This window comes from Ictalurus furcatus, chromosome 28, assembly GCF_023375685.1.
Source record: "Ictalurus furcatus strain D&B chromosome 28, Billie_1.0, whole genome shotgun sequence".
NCBI lineage: Eukaryota > Metazoa > Chordata > Actinopteri > Siluriformes > Ictaluridae > Ictalurus > Ictalurus furcatus.
The window spans coordinates 10,768,344-10,790,688 of NC_071282.1; positions in this window are offsets into that span (position 1 = coordinate 10,768,344).

The window sequence follows — 22,345 nt, forward strand, 5'->3', positions numbered from 1 at the left end:
TGCTGAACATCCTAAAGACTGATTTTAATGCTGATGCCTCCCTACAATTCCAAAATATAATTCATAATTAGGACCTCACCTGATACCCTGAAGACACAGCTGTTTCATCCTGCTCTACTTCAACCTGCTGCTGCTTTTCCTGCATACAAACTAATTCATTAAATGATGACATTTTCATGGGATTTCTAGACTAAAATTCAACTCAACATAATTTCATATATGCACCTATTTTATGTTCCAGCTAGCAACCTGACTGCTAGCTTGCAGATGACAAAAGCCAGGGTTAGCTTGCTAGTTAATGCTAGCTAACATGGTTAACTAACATCAGTTAACATTACTTTCCACAATGCAAGGCTGGTGACGTTTGGTCGCTAACAGGTTTTCATTTTAAATCAATGTGGCTACTGGACAGTTAGTTTACTACCTATTACTTACACTTTGGGTGGGGAAGAAGTTACTGATGTCTCGTCGTTTTTTTGGTAGCATGATATCTACAAAGTACAAAACGTGTTGGCATGGGAAAAAAATACTTTATGTATGCTGTGCCATGCAGGCAATAGAGGAAAGAGAGTAAAGTCATCTGAAAGACTAAATTTTTTGCCCATGCTTGAGGTATGGACTGACAGCCTTGATCAGCCCTCTCCTCCGTGTCTGTACTCTACACTGGCAGTTCGATATTTGCATGTAAGGTGAGCCTTCAGATAGCCCCTCCCTTTCAGCCAATCAAATGCTAGCATGCCTAAATCCTGGAGCTTCTGGGAGAGTAGCTATGGAATTTACATGACTTCACTCCAAAGATAATGTGAATGAGTTCGTGCAAATATTGGTAGGGACATGTAAACCTACTCCCTTGTTAAAACTTTAAGAACCTTAATGATCAGAAATTCCAAATAAGAGTTTTATTTTAAATCAGTTGTAACCAAGTGGTAAATGGTCTGACTATTGCCTAAGTTGTCCTAGAGGTGTCAGTACGTAGCGATGTCCGGTACAAGTGAAGAGGCTAGGCATGCACACACTCAACTACACAATGTTCTGTGAGAAGTGTGGGAGAGAAGTCTGCTCTTGGGTTTGCTTGGTAGATTTCACACCATCCAGTGGTAAGTGTAATAGTTCATGACAATATTTTGGTTAAATACCACTTCTGGATGTATGTTTTCTTAATTTATGGCAACAAAGTATCATATTAAGAGAGTTATATCGCGTGTAATGTCTGCGATGGTATGATGCAATGCCATGTGGTGCAGTTCTATTTATTTATTTATTTTCCTTTGCTAGTTCGCGATGTTATATACTTCAATTTAAATTGTGTTCTTATGTGATTTGTTACTTTCTGTTGTTTTATACAGTGTTCATCTAAAATGTTGGGAGTTTCGACTCCTGGGAATTGAAGGTATTGTGCGGTGCAGGAGCTCATAATTTTGTGAATGTTATTTCATTTTTATTTGTTTCAAATGATGTAAGTGGGCAAGATGAAGAATATATTCATTTGTTTTCTTTTTCTTTTATAAAATTAGCCCCACTGCCGTATTGTCAGATGTAAAACTTGTTAGCAACACTATAGTCAAATCACTTATCAGATCAATTACTGAATAAATGTAAATCTAAAGAACCCTTTAAATGTGTTCCTGGTGGTAAATCTAAATCCATGGTCACACAGTTAAAGAGAACCCCTCAAAATTCTGGAAAATAATTAAATCCTTGTCAGATACATGTCACTTCAAGCCTCCTTGAACACATTCTGGTTGGCTCAGAGGAAATAAAGGATAAAGCTGCTATGGTCAGTCAGTTTAACAAACACTGTATCAGTGCTGGGTCTGTATTTGACAGCTCAAATGTAAATATATCTGTACCCTGTTTTGAATCTACTGAAATTTATGGAAATCTGAATTTGTTTGATTTTAAACCTATTCCAGTTGCTCAAGTTTACAAAGCTCTGAAAGACATTGACCACAAAAAGTCTGCCGGTACAGACAATTTGGATCCTTATCTCTTAAATGTGGTGGCAGATATTATTGCTAAGTCCATTACTCATATTTTTAATTTGGGTCTTCCTTCAAACTCCAAACCTATACTGCTTTGAAAACGTATGTGCCCCGATCCTGATTTTTACTGTTTTTGTGGCTACTTTTTATTTTACCAGTTTTGACAGATCTCGGAAAAACTGCCTTTTCGTATTATGCCCCTTGGACATGGAAAAATTAGCAGAATGATTTAAAATCACCACCAACCATTAAAATCACCACCAACCATTAAAATCACCACCAACCATTATCCTGATTTTTTCTGTTTTTGTGTATATCTCATACTAAATTGAGCCTTTATACAGTGTACCAAGCATGCTTACATTTTACTACAAATGCAAAGTCTCTTACCATTGCATTCTTTATGATTTGATTGGTTGGACATCATTGACCACTCACAGAAAATAGCACTGGTATATTTTTTATCTATAAAGCTATACTGGGTAAACTTCCAGCCTATATAAGCTCTGTACTCTTCTTTGTCTCAGCTCTGGTAGTTGTTGCACTCCTCTAAGTGGCTACTTTTTATTGTACAGTTTTGACAGATCTCGGAAAAACTGCCTTTTCCTATTATGCCCCTTGGACATGGAAAAACTAGCAGAATAATTTAAAATTAGACACATTTATATCCATTTATGAATTTAAGGGCAGCATACTGAATGTGGTGAAATATTTGTGTGTGGGTTTTTTGTGAGAGGGCTTTGTGTTTAAATAGCTTTATTGTTTTTTTGTTTTATTGTGGATCATTGCATATTGTGTTGTATATGTTATATTTTAATTTAGTTGTGAGTTTGTATACTGTCGCTGCTACCTTGGCCAGGTCTTTCTTGTAAAAGAGAGTTTTGATCTCAATGGGACTTCCTGGTAAAATAAAATGTAACAAACTTCACAGACAGCAAGGAGGAGGTGGGAACCGGCTGATCATCAACATAAACTTTAGTACTGAATGGAATTCAAACAGAGTGTAAACACACAAGAGAATGTAAACACACAAGAGAACATAAACACACAAAAGGAGAGACAAGGGGAGGAAGAGAGGAGATAGAAGGAGCAAGCAGGAGAGACAGCAAAGGGGAGGAAGAGAGGAGATAGAAGGAGCAAGCAGGAGAGACAGCAAAAGGGAGAGAGAGGAAAGAAAGTAAAAACACTCCGGTCCCCAGACATGCTGTCATCTGGTCCTCAGCCAGCTGGAAAGCGATCCCCCACAACATCTTTCGATGGCACTGGACTTCCTGGTGGATGGCTGTGGCTCCTTCCCTTTTCAGGCAGGTGGCAGCAACACATCCACCTCCCCGATGGACAGCAGCAGGTCCTCCATCCCCCGAAAGATGGCATCCGCTCCTATCCTTTCCAGTGGATGACCATAGATCTTCTGCCTCCTGTCGGATGGCAGCAACTCCTCTGTCTTTACTGGCAACCACTCCAGCACCACTGCCTCCTCGGGTTTTGGCACCATTGTAACAAACTCAAACGATGGAGATGGAGGCGGTGGGAACTGGCTGAACATAAACATAAATTATAATAATTGAAACTCAAACATAATATAAGACACACAAATGGAACACAAAGCGCAAATGCGTCTCTCTCTCTCTCTGGTGCTTCCAGCTACTCCATTTTCCACTCTCTCCCACTGATTAGACAAGTCCGTGCCAGGCGTACATCCTCACAGATGGCATCCGCTCCTCCCCTTTCCAATGGACGGCCATAGATCTTCTGCCTCCTGAAGGATGGCAGCAACTCCTGTCCTTACTGGCAACCACTCCAGCCCCACTGCCTCCTCGGGTTTTGGCACCATTGTAACAAACTCAAACGATGGAGAAGAAGGCAGTGGGAACTAGCTGAACATAAACATAAATTATAACAATTAAAACTCAAACATAATATAAGACACACAAATGGAAAACAAAGTGCAAATGTGTCTCTCTCTCTCACACTCTCTTTCTCTCTCTCTCTCTCTCTGGTGCTTCCAGCTACTTCATTTTCCAATCTCTCCCACTGATTAGACAACTCCGTGCCAGGCATGCATCCTCACAGCCTGGCCCCTCCCTCCTCCTCATCACATAAAGGTAAATAAATAAATAAATAAATAAAACATCTGGGCTATGCATGTAACCCTGTTCTCTTTCAAAGGGAACTGCACGTTGCATTTAGCATAACACTATGGGAGCACCTTCGTGTGCGACCGGCATCTGAAGCTTGTGTAAAATCATGCCTACTTATAGGCCTGCCATGATCAGGTGACGTGGCAATTAGCGTGTTGCGTGATATATATATATGGCACCTGTGAACCGCGCCATCAGCCTCTATTATCTGAAGAGAAGACGCAGTTCACAGGCCTGCCCTGCTATGACAAAGCTACGCAATGGCTCGTTCCGTTCTCAGGGAGCAGGGTTGCATGCATAACACAGATGTTCCCTTTCAACGAAGGGAACTTCGACGTTGCATTTAGCATAACACTATGGGAACGAGAATACCCACTCCGTCATACCGAGGGTACGGCCTGCTCAAAAAGACCCAAGCCCGAGGGTCACTGCAAGACACTCAAGCTGGGGCGGAATGAATATCCAGACTGTAATATCGAATGAATGTGTGTGGCGTAGACCACCCTGCAGCAGCTCACACATCCTGCAAAGATACCCCTTTGGACAAAGCCTTCGAGGAGGCGACAGCCCTAGTGGAATGAGCTCTTATGGCCAGAGGCGTAGTGAGACCACGTGCCTCATAAGCGATAGAGATTGCTTCCACTATCCAATCAGAGATACGCTGCTTTGACACAGCATCACCTCTACTGTTGCCGCCAAAGCAGACCAGCAGCTGCTCCAACTTACACCACTGGCCGGAACGGTGGACATAAGTACAGAGAGCCCTTACTGGACACAGCAGGTGCATTCTCTCTTGTTCCGGTGTGAGAAACAGAGGAGGGCAGAAAGCCTGCAACACCACAGGCTGGGCAGCAGATGTAGGCACTTTAGGAATATAATCCGGCCTAGTATACAGGAAGGTCTTGGCTAATCCAGGGGTAAAGTCAAGGCAGGAAGGGGCAACAGAGAGCGCTTGTAGATCTCCTACTCGCTTGAGAGATGTTAGGGCCAGCAGAAGAGCTACCTTTAGAGTCAGAAGCTTCTCAGAGGCTGACTCTAAGGGCTCAAATGGGGCACCTGACAGACCTTCCAGGACCACAGAAAAGTCCCAGGAAGGTATGCGCAGCCTGCAGATGGGCCTCAGCCGCCTGACACCATGCATCAACCTCAAAGTTAGAGGATGTTGCCCCACAGAAGTGCCATCAGCAGGGGTGTGGCTGGTCGAAATGGTGGCCACGAAAACCCTGATTGTAGATGGAGCCCATCCCGCTGAGAAACATCCTTGTAAGAACTCCAGGACTGTAGCTATTGCACAGTTCACTGGGTCTAGCTGGCATTCCTCACAACACAAGACAAAAAGCCGCCAACTGAGTGCATACAATTTCCTCGTGGATGATGCCCTAGGGTTCAACATGGTCTCTAAAACCTCAGTTGTGAGACCAGAATCTATGAGCTGATGCCCCTCAGGGGCCAGACCCACAGTTTCCATAGTTCCGGTCGAGGGTGATAAATCAGCCCTCTGGCTTGAGACAGTAGACCCCTGCGGATGGGAATCTCCCAAGGAGTGCCATCTAGCAGGGATATTATCTCAGAGAACCATATTTGAACTGGCCAATAAGGTACTACTAGCAGCAGACGCAGACTGTCTTGGCAAACTCTCGCTAGAACTTGTGGGAGCAGAGCGATGGGGGAAAAAGCGTACAGATGTGACCTCGGCCACATGTGCACCATGGCGTCCAGCCCTAATTGTGCCGGAGGAGTGTGGGCAAACCACAGTGGCCAGTGTGTTGTCTCCTCGGAAGCGAACACATGCAGTCCCGCTTGGCCAAATGGACTCCACCATATGAATTATATGGACTGCACCACTTCTGGATGGAGCCACCAATCCCTGGGCCTCAGCCCCTGCCTAAACAGGATGTCTGCCCCGACATTCCAGTTGCCCAGAATGTACATTGCTCTCACTGACAAAACTTTCCCTCTGCCCAGAGAAGAATTAGTTGTGCCTGCCTGAACAGGGGGCGCGGACATAATCCTCCCTGGTGGTCAATATGTAATGATAATGAGTCTTTATTGGTCACATATACAGTAGAGCACAGTGAAATTGTTTTCTTTGCAACAACCCAGCCTGTCAGGAAGCTGGGGTCAGAGCGCAGGGTCAGCCATGATACGGCGCCCCTGGAGCAGAGAGGATTAAGGGTCTTGCTCAAGGGCCCAACAGTAGCAGCTTGACAGTGCTGGGGCTTGAACCCCCGACCTTCTGATCAGTAACCCAGAGCCTTAACCGCTAAGCCACCACTGCCCCGTATGAGAGCACCGCTGTGTTGTCTGTAAACACATGGTGACCTTTCAATTGAGAAATATGGCCCACATTTCTGGGCAATTTATATGCCGTTCCAGATGAGGGCTGCTCCAGAGACCGTGAGCTGAACAACTGTCTAAGACCGCGCTCCGGCCCATGAGGGAGGTGTCTATCATTACTGACTTGTGCTAAGGAGACACCCCTAGAGTGTGACCCAAGGCTAGAAACCGGGGACACTTCCAAATTCTCAGAGCACATAGGCATCACCGCGTGACACTGAATACTCTCAGAGGTCAACTTCTCAGCCACCACTGAAACAGTCTCCTGTGCAATAGGCCCAATGGTATGACGTTGGCTGCTGCTGACATAAGCTCCAATAGTCTCCCATAGAGACTGGAGGGGATGCCAAGATCCAGCTTTATCTTGCTCAAAGTTGATAGGACTGACCCTACGCATGTAGGGGATAGAAATGCCCTCATTGTAGTAGAATCCTTATAACCCCTAGAAAAGTTGTCCACTGCACTGGAGAAAGCATACTTTTCTGAGGTTCTGAGGCAACCTGAGCCCCAAGCTCTTCATGTGGGTGAGAACAACATCTCAATGTTGAACCGCCAGTTCCCTGGATCGTGCTAGAATTATTTACCAGTCATCCAGGTAGTTTAGTACACGGATGCCCTGGAATCATGATGGAGCCAGAATGACGTCCATGCACTTTGTGACGGTGTGAGAGGATAAAGCTAGCCCGCAGGGAAGAACCCGATCTTGGTATGCAACACCTCCAACGCAAACCCCAGGAACGTCCTGTGACTGGGTGATATTTCTATGTGGAAATATGCACCTTTTAGATCTATTATCACAAACCAGTCCTCAAACTGAATCTGTGGAACTATAAGTTTGGGCGTCAGTATCTTGAACCTGTATGTCCGAAGAGTATAGTTCAGATGACGCAGATCTAAAATTGGCAGCATACTCCTCTATTTTTTGCACACCAGGAAATAACGGCTGTAAAAACCTCCCTCCCTCAGGGAATGGGGTACATGTTCTATGGCCCCTTTGTCCAAGAGGGCTCTTACTTCCTGTGCTAACGTGGGGCTCTGGTCTGTGCTGACTACTGTGGTGAGCACACCTCTGAACCGGGGGTCCAGCTCTGAACTGGACCCTTTTCTATGGTAGACAGAATCCATGAAGACACATTTGGCAGTAGATTCCATGCTGCCAGATGGTCTTTTAGTGACGTTAACTATTCCACATTCTATTGGAGGGAAAGCATCAGTTTTTCATTGCCCTGTGACAGCTCGCTGATGAGAGAACACTGAAAACTTTCGACAGTGTTGGCTAGGGGAGGCCCTACAGTAGCACTGGGGGCTAACTGCCCTAACAACCTCGTGTCCCCTGATACGTCCCTCCACGGCCCCTCAGGACCGCTCCTCTTTGTCTGCTTGGCCTTTATGACCATTCTCAGATCAGGCCTAGTAGCAGGCTATGACTGTGGCTGCCCGGTTCCCCTGGCTGTCTGCAGGGGTTGGCGGGCTGCCGTATTCGCCTTCTATGTCTCCCTCGCACTAGCGCTGGCCCGGGCTCCATTCGTGAATGCCCGGGTGAATTTGACAAAACAGGGAAGGAACTGCCTGAATGCCGCCATATGTCGAGCTCACTCAGCAGGTCTGCTTGGTGGGCCTACAACACTGTCATTGTCTGCAGTGACTCACAAGCAAGACTACTACTGCATAGGCATTGCCCACCAATGCCAGGGTGACCTTACACGGTGGCTTGGACGGCAAAGCCGGCCCCCCTAATTACCTGCTGTCGATGGAGAGAGGTAGCTTGTAAGCGCCTCCACCACCTTCAGCATAGCTAAATAGCCATGTCGTTCATTCCCCACAATGGCCGAATAATCCAACATTATAGGGTTATAAATACGGCTTATGCATGGTTTTCCTCCTGAAGCCTGATATTTTGTCATGCACTTATGGGAAAAAAAGGGGAGTTTTCTGCAGTGTGAGGGATTTACTTTCACTTAGGAGAAAAAAGCTCATCCAGCCTTAGTAATCACTTCAAGTAGCTGTTTATATGCTGCTCTCAGTTTTTAGCACACCCTACTGGCTCCTCGAAGTCAGAGAGGAATTATTAGTATTATTTTTGTGTGTGTGTGTTTTTTCTTTTTCCATAGCGGAAGGAGGAGTCGCGATGCAAGCTCCAAAATCTAGCGGAGAGCTGGACCCGGAAGACAGAGCATAGAGATAGAGCAGCGCTCATCTCCGGCTTCTCTTCCAGATCCATAAGCGATCCCCCGGACCTGAGATCTGCCTTGGCAGCAGCCGGCCCAGATCTGCGAGGCACTGAAACCCAACTCGCTTCGGCTTTCGAGAAGAGAGTGAGTCACGAACGGAGCTGCCTAATGTAGGCGTTACAATGCGCAGTCAGACCTCTCGAGGGCTGCCGTTGCATACTTATCATCTATGTTGTAGAAAATCTCTTCAACCTAAGTCAAAAACTTAAAGAGACAAGGGGTTATGGATGTCAAAAGATCAAACTTTATTTGAAGTCAAATAATGCTGAGACCTCTGCAGAAAGTCTGAACCATACAATCATGACATGCACTTTTTATGTTGTCTTCCAACAGCGAGCTCAACTTCAAAGGATGTACTCCTTCTTCTTTTTTGGAACAACATCTTCTCTCCACCATTAACTCCTTCTAGTCATATACTGTTTACAATTGTGGTGCAAGTCCAGTCGCTTAGTCCACTAATAGGTTTTATTCTAACAAAGTTTACTTTATCAGCATAATCATATGTCCAAATGTAGTCTTTGGCCACCACAGTTTCCTGTTTTATCATCCTTTACATTGTTATCATTCACTTTTTTCCTCTTCAGGTCATCCTTAGCGCCTTAAGCACAAGGGCAGACTTTTCCTTATTAAGGTATTCCTAACCCAAGTCCGCCTCAGAGCTCAGGCATAAAGCAGACCTTCCCTACTTACGCTCCCTAAGCCAAGTCTGCCTCATGGCTCAGGCACAAGGACAGACGCTTCCTATTATGGCTCTCTTGTGCCTTAAACTATGCACCAGATCTTGGACTTCCTGTAGAATTTGAGCTATTGAGCTGGCCTAAGCCTCTGAGAGAGTCTTTTTTACTTTGCAATATATATATCATTCTTCTCTGAGTCATTATCAGAGTCAGTGCCTGCCTCCTCTTCAGCTTTATTCATGTATGGTATTACATGAATACCTATACTCCTTTGTTTGAAGCTGAGTGATGTTTGCTGGTAATGACACATTTAATGGAAAATCAAATTGCGACTTGGACTTGGTCATCTGTTACTCCACTTTCACACATTCACACACAGACTCTCACACACATTCAAGGTGCTAGACTGCCATTGGATTCAATATCTTTCCCCAGGACACTTCAACATGTGGAGGCACATGGGCTGGGAATTGAACCACCAACCATCATGATTAGTGGACAACTCGCTCCACCACCGCTTCCCGCTTCTCTGATCCACACCTGTAAATCAGGAGACAGTATTCAGAAGTATGGTTTCAGTATGATCATTTCACATGTTTCTTCTGGTGTCTTACCTCTTACTCAGATCCATTTGCTATACAGATCTTTTAGTCAGACAGAGTTCCCTCAGATATTCCAAAGGGTGAACATCCAGGGCATGGAATCGCTGCCAATAAGTCACAAAGTTTGTTATACTGTCTCAAGATTGCAGTTTTTTACCTTTTCATAATCAAGAGAATCATCAACCTTTAGTAGGGAGATTAACTGAAAAATCAGATTTTGCCCATCTGCATGCTATTGCAATTCTCTCAAAGGTAATGAGAAAGTGCTCTATTTCATCTGTCTAATTTTGGCATTGAGATTAATCTGGATTGATCCAGGCCCATGTTATATAGATGAGGATTTAAAAGGGTGCCCTAGTGAGGCCAACTTCCAGTTTCTCACCCTCATCATGTTCATCCAAGTATGCTGGGAGGGGGTAAGGTGTTGGAGTGGTGTGGACTTGTACCTCCATCTACAAAAGGCTGAACTGATGTTGAAGTGCCGTATAGTGATGCTGCTTTTGTAAATTCTCGTGATTCAATTGTGATTCCACCTCATATGCGTCCACTTGTGCTCGAAGCGTTTCATCTAGGTCTCACAGGTTGGTTCTCAGCCACTGGAGGGCTCTGGACCTGTTTTCCACATCTCCCCAGTAGTAGTGTTGTACAGATTTCCTCCAACTGCCCAACCCTCCTGTTATTCCATAGTCTCTGACGCTTCCTTTTGACTCATTATGTCCTTTACCCTAACCTCCGCCATTACTGTCCTTTTTCATTTGTGAAGAGAAATGGGTGAGGAAGTAGAAAAGAGGAAAACATCCAGCAAAAATAATAAAAATAGAAAGAAGAAAAAGTAAAAACAAATCAGGTAAACCTGCACCCTCTACTGGCTGATCCCACTGCTGCCACCAAATGTGAAGGCCCAAAACAGTAAGACCCAGTGAAAACAGGTAAGCTAATCGAAAACTGGGTTTTATTTTCTGAAAAAAAAAAAAAAACTACAAAAATAAGCACAATGTAAAAATTAGGAAACCTAAAGATACTGAACCGAAGGTACTGGCCCCAGTGAGGTCAACTGAACCAAGGTAAAGTACTGTAATTCAAATACAATAGGCTCCAAATAAGGGAGCAAACAAAACATGTTGACACAACAAAATGACCAAACCAAATAAGACATGCAGACAACATTTGAAGACAAATACAGAGGGGAGTACACAATACACTAAAGATCTTAAAAGTACATTTAACAGAACAACTGACCCAATAAACATAATATAACATCATAATGCAGTATATGAAAACTACCAAAACATAACCAAAGAGTGTATAATTAATTAAACAAACATACTGGATTTTTCCTCCCCACATGACATTTGTGGTTAGTTGGTGTTATTGGAGGAACTGAAATTCATGCTCACTGGAGTTAGCTGGTCTGTTAACTGCATAACATCGCCACTCCAAGGACTCCAGCAACCCACTCTTGCCACAACCAGGGTAACTCAAAAGAAACTCAAATTAGAAATTCTACAGCAAGGTAAACTAGAATGTGTGAACTTAAACTAGTAAAGTTATGCTGTAAAACTAGATGAGCATGAATAAAATGAGTTTGGTTGTGGGTCCGATTACCGCCTCTGACCTGTGTACATGGAGGTTGCATGTTCTCCACATGCTTCAGGGGTTTCCTCAGGGTACCCCAGTTTCCTCCTCAAGTCCAAAGTCATGCATTGTAGACTGATTGGCATGTCTAAATTGTCTGTATTGAGTGAATGGGTGTGTGAGTGTGTCTAAAATTGTACCCTGCAATGGATTGGCACCCCATCCAGGGTGTCCCCCGCCTTGTGCCCCAAGTCCCCTGGGATAGGGTCCAGGCTCCCTGTGATAAGTAGGATAAGTAGTACAGAAAATGGATGTATGTGATGGGCTTTTAGCAAGTTAGCAATTGAACTACATGCATTTATTTTAGCTGTAACATAAGAAAATGTGAATTTAAATGATACCTTCTGAATGAAATGAATAAAAGTGCATGTAGAGCATAACATTTTAACAGGGAGATATGTGTGTGAATGTGTTACATATGCTGTGTGGCAGGAGTCATGTAGTGTGATGCGCTGGGTAATGTTCTCCTGGGAAACCTTTGGTCCTGGCATTCATTTGGATGTTAATTTGACACATACCACCAACCTAAACTTTGTTGCAGACCAAATACACCTCTTCATGGCAAGTGTATTCCCTAATGTCAGTGGTATCTTTCAGCAGGATAATATGCCCGGCCACACTGCAAAAATTGTTCAGGAATGGTTTGAAGAACATGACAAAGAGTTCAAGGTGTTGACTTGGCCACCAAAATCCCAAGATCTCAATCCAATCAAGCATCTGTGGGATGTTCTAGACAAATCAGTCTAATCCATGGAGGCCCCACCCAACTTACAGGAATTAAAGGATACTAACGTTTTTGTGCCAGATAACACAACACACCTTCAGAGGTCTTGTGAAGTCCATGCCTCAATGAGTCAGAGCCGTTTTGGTAGAACAAGGGGGACCTACACATTATTAGGTCAGTATCATGTCTTCATGTATCATGATCTGACATATTTGTCATATCACCCACCACTAGGTTGAGGTTACTTCAGGTATAGTCATAGCACCAATTAACCGCAGTAATAATTATATCAATAGAAGGTCCTTACAAGGATCCAAAGAAGGATGCTCTTTAGCACACATTTGAGCATGGCCCAGAACATCCTAAAATTGACTATAGGTCATGATCCATTTTAGTGTGTTTAAGGTATAAGGTATATTAGTTTTCTGTAGCACAAGCACAAGTTTTAACTGGGGGCACGTCATTCTGCATTGTGCATCTGAAGTGAAGTGCAAGTTAACTCTGGATCAGATACACTACCCCTAACACTTACTAAGCCATGCTGTTCCTGTCTGGCATCATCCATCAAATAATGCTTGTGTATTACATGCACAAATCTTGCCGAGAATAAATGATGACCAATTACAGGAGCTAAGAATAAAACAGGCTTATACTCCCAGGACAAATGCAAGAACACATACATCACACTTTAGTGTACCTTACTTAGATGATGTTAGTCTCCCGAAATGCAGCAGACTCTGATGCACTCTCTGGTGTTCAAGAATAAATGTCCCACTGGATGCAAAATCCAAACCCAGATAGGGGAATGTGCTAAATGGTTCTGCTGTGTAAACTGGCATTGCTAAAAGGTCACTGAGTGGGCTTTTTTTGTTTTCAATTACAGCACAGCTCTGGTTTCTTCTGAATAGTGGATCAAGTGGTCTCCATTCCATCCTGTGGCATAAACACCCAAAGGACAGCTATATTTCTGACTCTGCCCTCATGTCACCACAAAAACATCTTAGCAGTCTATGTGTGCATGTCTGTGTGTGCTTGTCTATTATGACATTATGTTGTGCTGTCGGTCTGTTTTACCACATTCAAACAGAAACTTTCCAGCATATTTGGATACAAATTGTAATAGCAGTGCCTTCATTGTGCATGAATATGACTCACGTTTGATACTTGTATTTAGATCACCAGCATTAGTCATTATGAATCATCAGATATTATCCTGAGCTGCACCGATTCAAGTAATTTGTCACAGATGCATGGATGCACAAGCTGTTGGCCTTGCAGATCATTTTGAGCAGCAGCGGTCATAAATTCAAAATGTCAAAATTATGATTATCTTAAAAATAGATGATGGATTTACAGTAAAAGCAAACATATTTCTATATGCTTCCTTTGAGGCCTTTTTGCCTGTTCAGTAATTCTTGCAGTTCCATTACAGACTATGCATAAAATGTTTAGTGCAAAAGTCTTCATACAAAATTCTAACAAGACATTTAATGGCAGGTTAATAAATAATAATATTTATTTATTTATTATTAATAATATTTAAGGATTATTTGTAAAACAGAAATTTGTTTGTTTTTCTGTTTTACAAATAATCCTTAAATATTAGAAGGGACAAAATATTTAGAAGGGGCAAATATTAAATATCCCTTTTCCTTTTTTGACCCAGAAGCAATAAGAGGAGAAAACCTTTGTGCTTAACAACAGCCTCATGAGAATTAAGTACTTTGCACATGTTGTGTGATGTTTGGTTCAGACAGCAGGTGGTACTCTGGCACTACTGGGAGTCTTGTAACAATTGTTTTCTCAGGGCCAGCTTCATTTTTTTAATTTTCAGAATTCTTTATGACTTTAAGCTGTATAAACTAATTTCCAGGTTTATGAAAAATACTAGCTATGTCTGCGGAACCGATTAGTGTTCCAGTCACACACTGCCCCTGAGAAAGTGCGCTACATAAGAGACTATACTCTGAGGTTTTTTGGTTGTCAGTAGTAACTCTTGCGGAAGATACCTTGAAAGGAACTAGACTAAAAAAGGGAGCCCATAGTTCCAGCTGCTTCTTTCTTTGGGGTTGTTGGTGTGATCAGTAGCATTATTTCAAGCTTCAGCAATGAAACACACACCATTTGGTCTCCCTGGAATTAACCAATATTTCATAATTTCTACTCGCTATGTATTTCTACTCGCTATGTCGCTGACATTTAACTTAGTACTTAAGTTACATACAGTATACTGTATATACATTTACATATATGTTTTAGACATCTAAGGCCACTGACCATCCGTCACTCTGGATGGTCCCACATTAATTCCATAAATACTACTTAAAAACATTTATGCCCAAGACATACCCTTTCTTCAGTGGATAATCTTAGCTGGATAATGTAGATTTAAGAACTGTTGCTACAATTATAAAGAAAATCCTGTACTCATCCATGGACACTTATTCACAATATGCTCAGACATAACATAATTTTAACTTTACAGCTTTACATAATGTTTGACTTTACAGTATACAGTTGTAGAAGCATGAATTATAATCCCACTGCTGTTACCCTGAAGAGGATGGACTTATTTTGAGTCTGGATCCTCTCAAGGTTTCTTCCTCATGCCATCACAGGGAGTTTTTCTTGCCACTGTCACCTCTGCTTTGTTCATTATGGATCTAAACTTACATCCAAATTTCTGTAAAGCTGCTTTGTGACAATGTCTTTTTTAAAGTGCTACACAAATTAAACTGAATTGATTTGAACCATTTTTTAATAGTAGGCATAAGGCAGGCCTGTTTATATGTCTTTGCATTATATGGAAATAAGTAGAAAAACATGTGGAATGTTAGTGAATCCCAAATATTTACAGTAGATTGGGCAAAGCTAGCTAATGAGTTTTGTTGTTGCATATTAGGTTTGCAGGCATGCACCATTATTTAAAAAAAAATCCCAAAACAAAAATATGCATTCATAAATGGTAAGCCATATTTTGGTATTACCAAAGCATTTACAGTACCTTGGCAGAAAACACTAATTTGCAGTACTCCTTCATTATTGCTACTTTGCCTTTCCCTAACCACAGCAATTTTTGAGCTATCCAAGTGAATTCAATTAATCTGTGTATGTCTGCACTCAACATACCAGTAGAGTCAATTGTAAGGTCACATTTTGATGTTCCCCTATTGACACTTGTACTAAGGCCGACTTATATAACACCCAGACAGACCATTTTTTATATATTGGCAAATATTGCTATAACATGGATCAAACTCAATAAAATGTTTCATTTTAAGTGGCAGAAGACAGCAATAGAAGTCACAGACAAAGAGAAAAAGAGAAATTAAAAGGGGAACATAATTTCTTGTGGTATGTGCTGGCTCCTATTGCACAGATGAGGAGATGTGGCAGCACCATGTGATGTGGATCCAGCACAGACAGCTGATTTTCCCCATCACTCTTCAGTCAGGCTGTTCATTGTGGTCTGCTGCAGGATGGCATGTGATGTCATAGCACAGACTAACATTTTGTAACATCAAGATCAGATCATAGACTAGGAGACATCTATCCGTATGCACTCACCATCTACTTTATTTGGAACACCTATAACCCTGCTCATTCATGCAATTATCCAATCAGCTAAACATGTGGCAGCAGAATTAATAAAATCATGCAGATACAGGCCAAAAGCTTCAGTTAATCTTCACAATTACATCTGAATGGGGAAAATTGTGATCTCAGTGACTTTGACTGTGGCATGGTTGTTGGTGCCAGATGGGCTGGTTTGAGTATTTCAGAAACTGCTGAACTCCTTGAATTTTCATGCACAACAGTCTTTAGTTTTTACACAGAAGCATAGGTACATGTGAAACAAAATGCATTCATGTTTATGTATATTTAGCATTTCCCTTCTGTAATTGCCCTGATTTGTGTCTTCATCTAGGATGCGAGTGTGTGCAAATTGTTTAGGGCCTCAGTGTGCTTAGAGGAGAATGTACCACTTGCCAGATTCTGAAAATAAGAGCTGTTTTTAGTGATCAAGCATTTTGAACTTTCTATTTTTGCCTTTAAGTGTAACCTTATATTTGTTTATTTGAGTTCATGTTTAAAGTTTTAGTACAATTAACATGCTTTTCTCATGTTCCCAAACACATGTGCACCCATTTCCACAAAAGTCTGTGTCCACTTTTAATAACTTAGATGTTTTTATTTTCTACATGATCAGTTATATAAAATAAATAATTTTGCAAATTATACTCTTGACACATGATTACATCATTCCTTACTAATTATAAGACTATGACATTAGTCAGAGGAGTTATTATTGAAAGACTTATTTATTGAAAGCAATAGTGACAATTAGGGCAGTGGTAGCTCAGTGGTTAGGACTTCTGACTGAAAGGTCATGAGTTCAAATCCCAGCACCACCAAGCTCTGGATAAGGTCATCTACCAAATTCCGTAAAAGTAAACTACCTGTAATGAATAGAAAACAACATTAATTGATGTTAAGATCTAGTATTAAGAGATAACAGCAAAAATTTACACTGTGTTAAGAGTATACATTAAGTATTTATTTAAACGAAATAAACTACTTAAATGAAATATATGGTGCCACAATAGTCTTTAAAATAAGGGTGTGAACAATATAAAAGCTTTTCCCATACAGCTAAAAAAAGAATTCCTGGTAGTGAACCCAGCCTTTTGGACCTGAGTGTATGCAATCATAAATACTCCATATATCAAATTTCATAAGAGGTGTGTCAAGTGTGGTAATGGAGGCCCCAATCTGGATCTTCTTCTTGAAAACCAGCAGCATTCTGGGAAAGAGCAACATGTCTGTCAAACACAGTCCTGCTGAGGGGGTGACCTGTTTTTCTTCTCTTTGCATCACGGCTGCTCCTTGCTGCAAGTTTGTTCGAGTGCATATGGAGATGCTAATGCATGTGTGCACATGCATGGAAGTATATGGAAGAAGTAAGTATGTTTTTTACTTGTGAGTAAATGAGTGTAGACGTAAAAATGTGTGTCTGTTTCGTTAACTGTGTGTTTGTGTGTCTGTCTTTGAGAATACGAGTGGCTAACTAATACAAATGCCTTCCATGCTGGCTACTATTTCTGGAGAGGAGGCACGCGACCCTGGAACCCTGTTTGGCACACTCACACAAACACACACACAAACACACACACAAACACACACACGCAAACACACACACGCAAACACACACACGCAAACACACACACGCAAACACACACACGCAAACACACACACGCAAACACACACACGCAAACACACCCGGCTCATTCACTTTTTGAAATAAAGTTTTTTTTTTAATGCAGTTTTTAAAAATGCAGCTCCTCATGGGGGCAGCCTAATGTCCCCAGAGGGTCAACATTGTCACGTATTCCTGTCATTATAAAGAGATAAAAACACATGCATACTCATAGTGCAGTTGTGAAAATAAACAGTTATGTGCTCATCCTGACTATTGCAGAACATTGCATGTCCTGCTGTGTTTTTGAGGTTGTTCTCTGCATTATAGACACTACTTTGCACAATAGTAAACCTGAGAGTTAAAGGGATGGGGAAATATTGTGGGTGACTTGCATGAGGACTGCACATTAATTCCATTTATATGCTGAAAAAAAAGCATGAGATGTCTTAGTATTATGATATAATGTGACTGAAATTTGACCCTAAGAATCATGGCTAGACATTGCTGGCATCAACTCCAGCCATTCTCCAGACAGAAGGGACAATAGTGTGCTGAAAAACAGTTGGTGCTCCACTTTTGCATTATTGTAATAAAGACCAGGCCTTAGATTTGAAAGGGTCATTGTTGTGCTGTCCTGGCTTGATACTCAGGTCTTGAACAGTAAAGAGAAATTTCACTGACATGTCACAGTATGAACAAATTGTTGACCTATGCCAACAGTTTCTAACCTATGTTAACAGTTGCTGAGATGTCATTCACCAATCCTGCATTTGGACACTGGGTCTTTAATGGAAACAAAAACAGGATTAAGTACCTTTGTTTTTACTCCTCTTTTTCTTTCCCTCTAATGCCCTTGGTTTGCAAACCTTTTTTTAAAAGAGGAAATTAACTCATATACATTGTAAAACATGAGGTACATGTAAATGAGGTGACTTGTGATAAAGATGCTTGATCAATGCTTGATCTAACGTTCTTTTTGAAAATGTAATTACCTGTGTTGTCTCATAACATCTGTAAGCTGTTATTGAAATCTTCATCGGTCTAGTTTCTCAGATATCAGATCAGATCAAACGTACACAACCCTGTTGTAACAGGGGACAATAGAAAATATTACTCAGAAAGGGCAGAGAAAGAAAAGGCTGCATGCATGTGTCTTAGCGTGCAGTGACTATCTTTGATAGTCTGCATTCTGCAACTTCTCAGTGTTGTGTGGGAATTGTGGCTGAGAGTTTAAATATTCAAAAGCTTTCCTGGCATTACAGTGCAAGAGACTTAAAGAGAATTAGCCAGCTTGTATCACTAGATTGCAAAGAACAGATGAGATCAACAACCTCCAGCCAAATCTACTGTAATTAGTATGGAAGATTCTAAAACATTATCTCAGAGTATCATTATCATAACAGAGCCCTATATCCAGATCTAAAGCATAGCATTCATTTATTTTACAGAATTAGTGAACAGTGAACAGCATATGTGTCAACATCATGACAAATGAGTGAAATTTCCATGATACTTTTATGACATGGCTATGTCAGTCTTTTGACACTGTTAGATTTCCAAGTATCTCAGGAATCTCAGATTATGTCTTCAGATCTCCGTCAGCCCTTTCAGCCTGTTTTACCATTACTTCTATTAACTTTACTCTTAGTTCTGTGCTGCTATAAGCTAGAAAGTGTGGTTTACCGTAGAGCGTTCAGGCCTGGGGGGTCTAAAATGAACACACACTGACACATGCATGCTCACAGAGACATCCCAGTTTATTCATGCAAAACAAGAGTATTTATACACATAGATAAGAAGCAGTGCGTGAACGGTTTTTACTGGTGCAGGTGCCAGACAGATAGACAAAACACACAGCACACTACGAAAATAAGTCTTTTCAATATATAAAAAATACATGTGTCAGCTATAAAAAAATGGCAGTTGATCAGCTTATTCAAAAAGGTAATTAAATGAATACATTCATCATAGGTATTTGATAGCACAGAGACACACAAACAGAAACTATAACCCAGTATTCCCCGTATCCAAGGTGTCTTAACAGTTCATAATATGAAAGTACATGATATAAGAGAATTTCCTTTCAGACACACAGTTTAAGTTTAAGAGTTTTTCTCTGGTTTTCCATTAGTATTTTGTTGTTTTCCAATTTAAGGTTTGGGGTTCAAGCCTCAGCACTGCCAAGCTGTCACTGCTGGGGCATTGATCAAGGCCTTTAAGCCTATTTGCTCCAGGGATGCCTACCTGATCTTGCACGCTGACTTAAACATCCTAACAAGCTAGGATATGCAAGGAAAAAAAATTATTTCACTGTACTGTAACATATACAGTATGCAACAAATAAAGGATTTCTTCTTTTTTTTTAAATTATTTTTTAAATATAACTGTAGTATTAAGCAAGTGAGCAACAGTCATATAAGGTAGGTCAACTAAAATTTGCAAAGGTCCAGTTAAATAATATTAAAAAATTATTTGCTTTACAAAAGTCCAGATAAGCAACTACCATGAATGAATGGTAACAGTTATGCTTTAATGCCATTAATGATTAGTTTATACACAAGATGAATCAAAGTGGTTATGTTTTTTTGTAGTGGTGAAATCTGTTTTGAACTTGATGCAGGGTGAATAAATGCATGTTTGACTGACCAGTCGTCTTTAAACACTTTTTTTTCCACTTACCCAGGGAGCTTAGATAGGAAGAATCTATGAATTCTCCTTTTCTGACCTAATGTCTTTGAGATCTGCTACAGAAGCTGTGCTGGTTCATAGTTACAAAACTAGAGTCACTGAACTATGGCCTCGTTTTTCATACGTTTATCAGCTCTGCTCCAGTATTATTTAGGTACGTGGTTCGGTCCACTGAAATATTTTGCTGGGTCCACATCTGGACTGCAGTCTGCCAGTTGAGGACAGCTGGTATAGATAATAATATCTCAAAATGTAGTTCAGCATGTCTATTGAAATACAGTACATATATGCTAAAGATAAAAAAATGCTGGCCTACTTTTTAAGGAACAAACATACTGGTAAGAATCAGAGAACATTGAAAATTATCCTCTAAACAAGTCTTAAAAAAATATTCTAGTAATTTCCAAATAATTGTAATCTATTAATTAACCAAATAATTGTATACTTGCACTTTTGCTATTTTGTTATATGCCATTTAATGCCAAACTCCAAAATATAAAGTTATTATAAAGTAAAAATACAGGATATAATATGTGATTTACAAAAAGCCATTAGACCCCACATTATACACATTATACTCCGCATCTAGTGTGTTTCTCTTATGAGATTACACAGTCACTGAGCCCTCATTGTTTTCTCCCCAGGTGGTTAGAGGTTGGTAATGCACACCTGTCGAGCACACCGTACAGGGTGATTTATATGCGATTGCTGCAAGAGGCCGTGTGGTCCAGCTATGATCTGCCTAATAATCTGCTCTTGTTATCAAAACTGGACTACTGCAACTCGCTACTCTCGGGCCTCCTGGCCAGCTCCATCAAACCCCTTAAATGATTCAGAATGCAGCAGCATGCCTCGTCTTCATCCAGCCCAAGAGAACCCATGTCACACCCCTCTTCATGTCCCCCGACTGGCTTCTTGTAGCTGCCCGCATCAAATTCAAGGCCTTGATGCTCACCTACAAGACCTTGTCTGGAACAGCACCCTCCTACCTCAATTCTCTAGTGAAGGCTTATGTTCCCTCACGCAATCTGCAATCAATCAACGACCGATGCTTAGTAGTGCCTACTCAGCGTGGCTCAAGGTCGCTTTCAAGAACATTCAAACTAACTGTTCCTCAGTGGTGGAATGAACTTCCAACCTCAATCCGGACCACAGAATCTCTCACCATCTTCAAAAAACAGCTAAAGACCCACCTCTTCCGTGAACACCTAACCAACCCATAAAAAAAAAAAAAAAAAATTTACTCTGGCACTTACACCTCTACTCTACGCACTTTGCTTCTTCTGGAACTCATTTAATGGATCTTGTATGGTAGCACTACTTGTATTGTTCTCTGCTTGATATATCGCTTTGCTTGTATTTTCTCATTTGTAAGTCGCTTTGGATAAAAGCATCTGCTAAATGAATAAATGTAAATGTATATAAAGATTATATTGTTCTAAAGGTCTGATTTGTCCAGATGTTTTTAAATTCTTTTTTAGCAGAGGCGTTTTCGTGGGGTGTAGGAATGATTGCGGTGCAGTTCATTGCTTATTGTTCTCTGTGTAACTGTTGTTCCTGCTGCTTTCAGGTCAGCCTGCAACTCTTTTCACGTGACTGTTGGCTTCTCTCTTACATTCCTTCACCTTTACTACTACCTATTGCTATTTGTTGTGTGAAATAATCCCAACCAGTGGCAACATCTTTTTGAATTTTTTTTTTCAACATTTATATCTAGACCTTGATTTATTTTTTATGTAAACTTTAAATAACCATAAACAAACAGTGCCAAAATGCTTACCTCCCCTTACTGTAAATATACTGTATTTATTAATACAGAATACCAGTAAGACTGGAGTTCATTTATATTATCAGAATTCCTTACCACAGTTCACCATTATATTTATAAATACCGTCATGCAGGTCTTTAAAACTAAATTGAAGTCCACCTTTGGACAATTGTAATTAGTAATTAATTTGTGTGTATACAGTTTTAGCTTGTTTTTAAATCTTTTAGTGTCTGCTGGAGTTCCTCATTCATGAAACTTGTGTTTCAGAGGTCTCTCATGAGAGAACTCCATCATCACAGAATTAGCAGTATGTAGTATGAAGATGTTGAATAAATACTAACTGCTTTGTTCCATGAGTC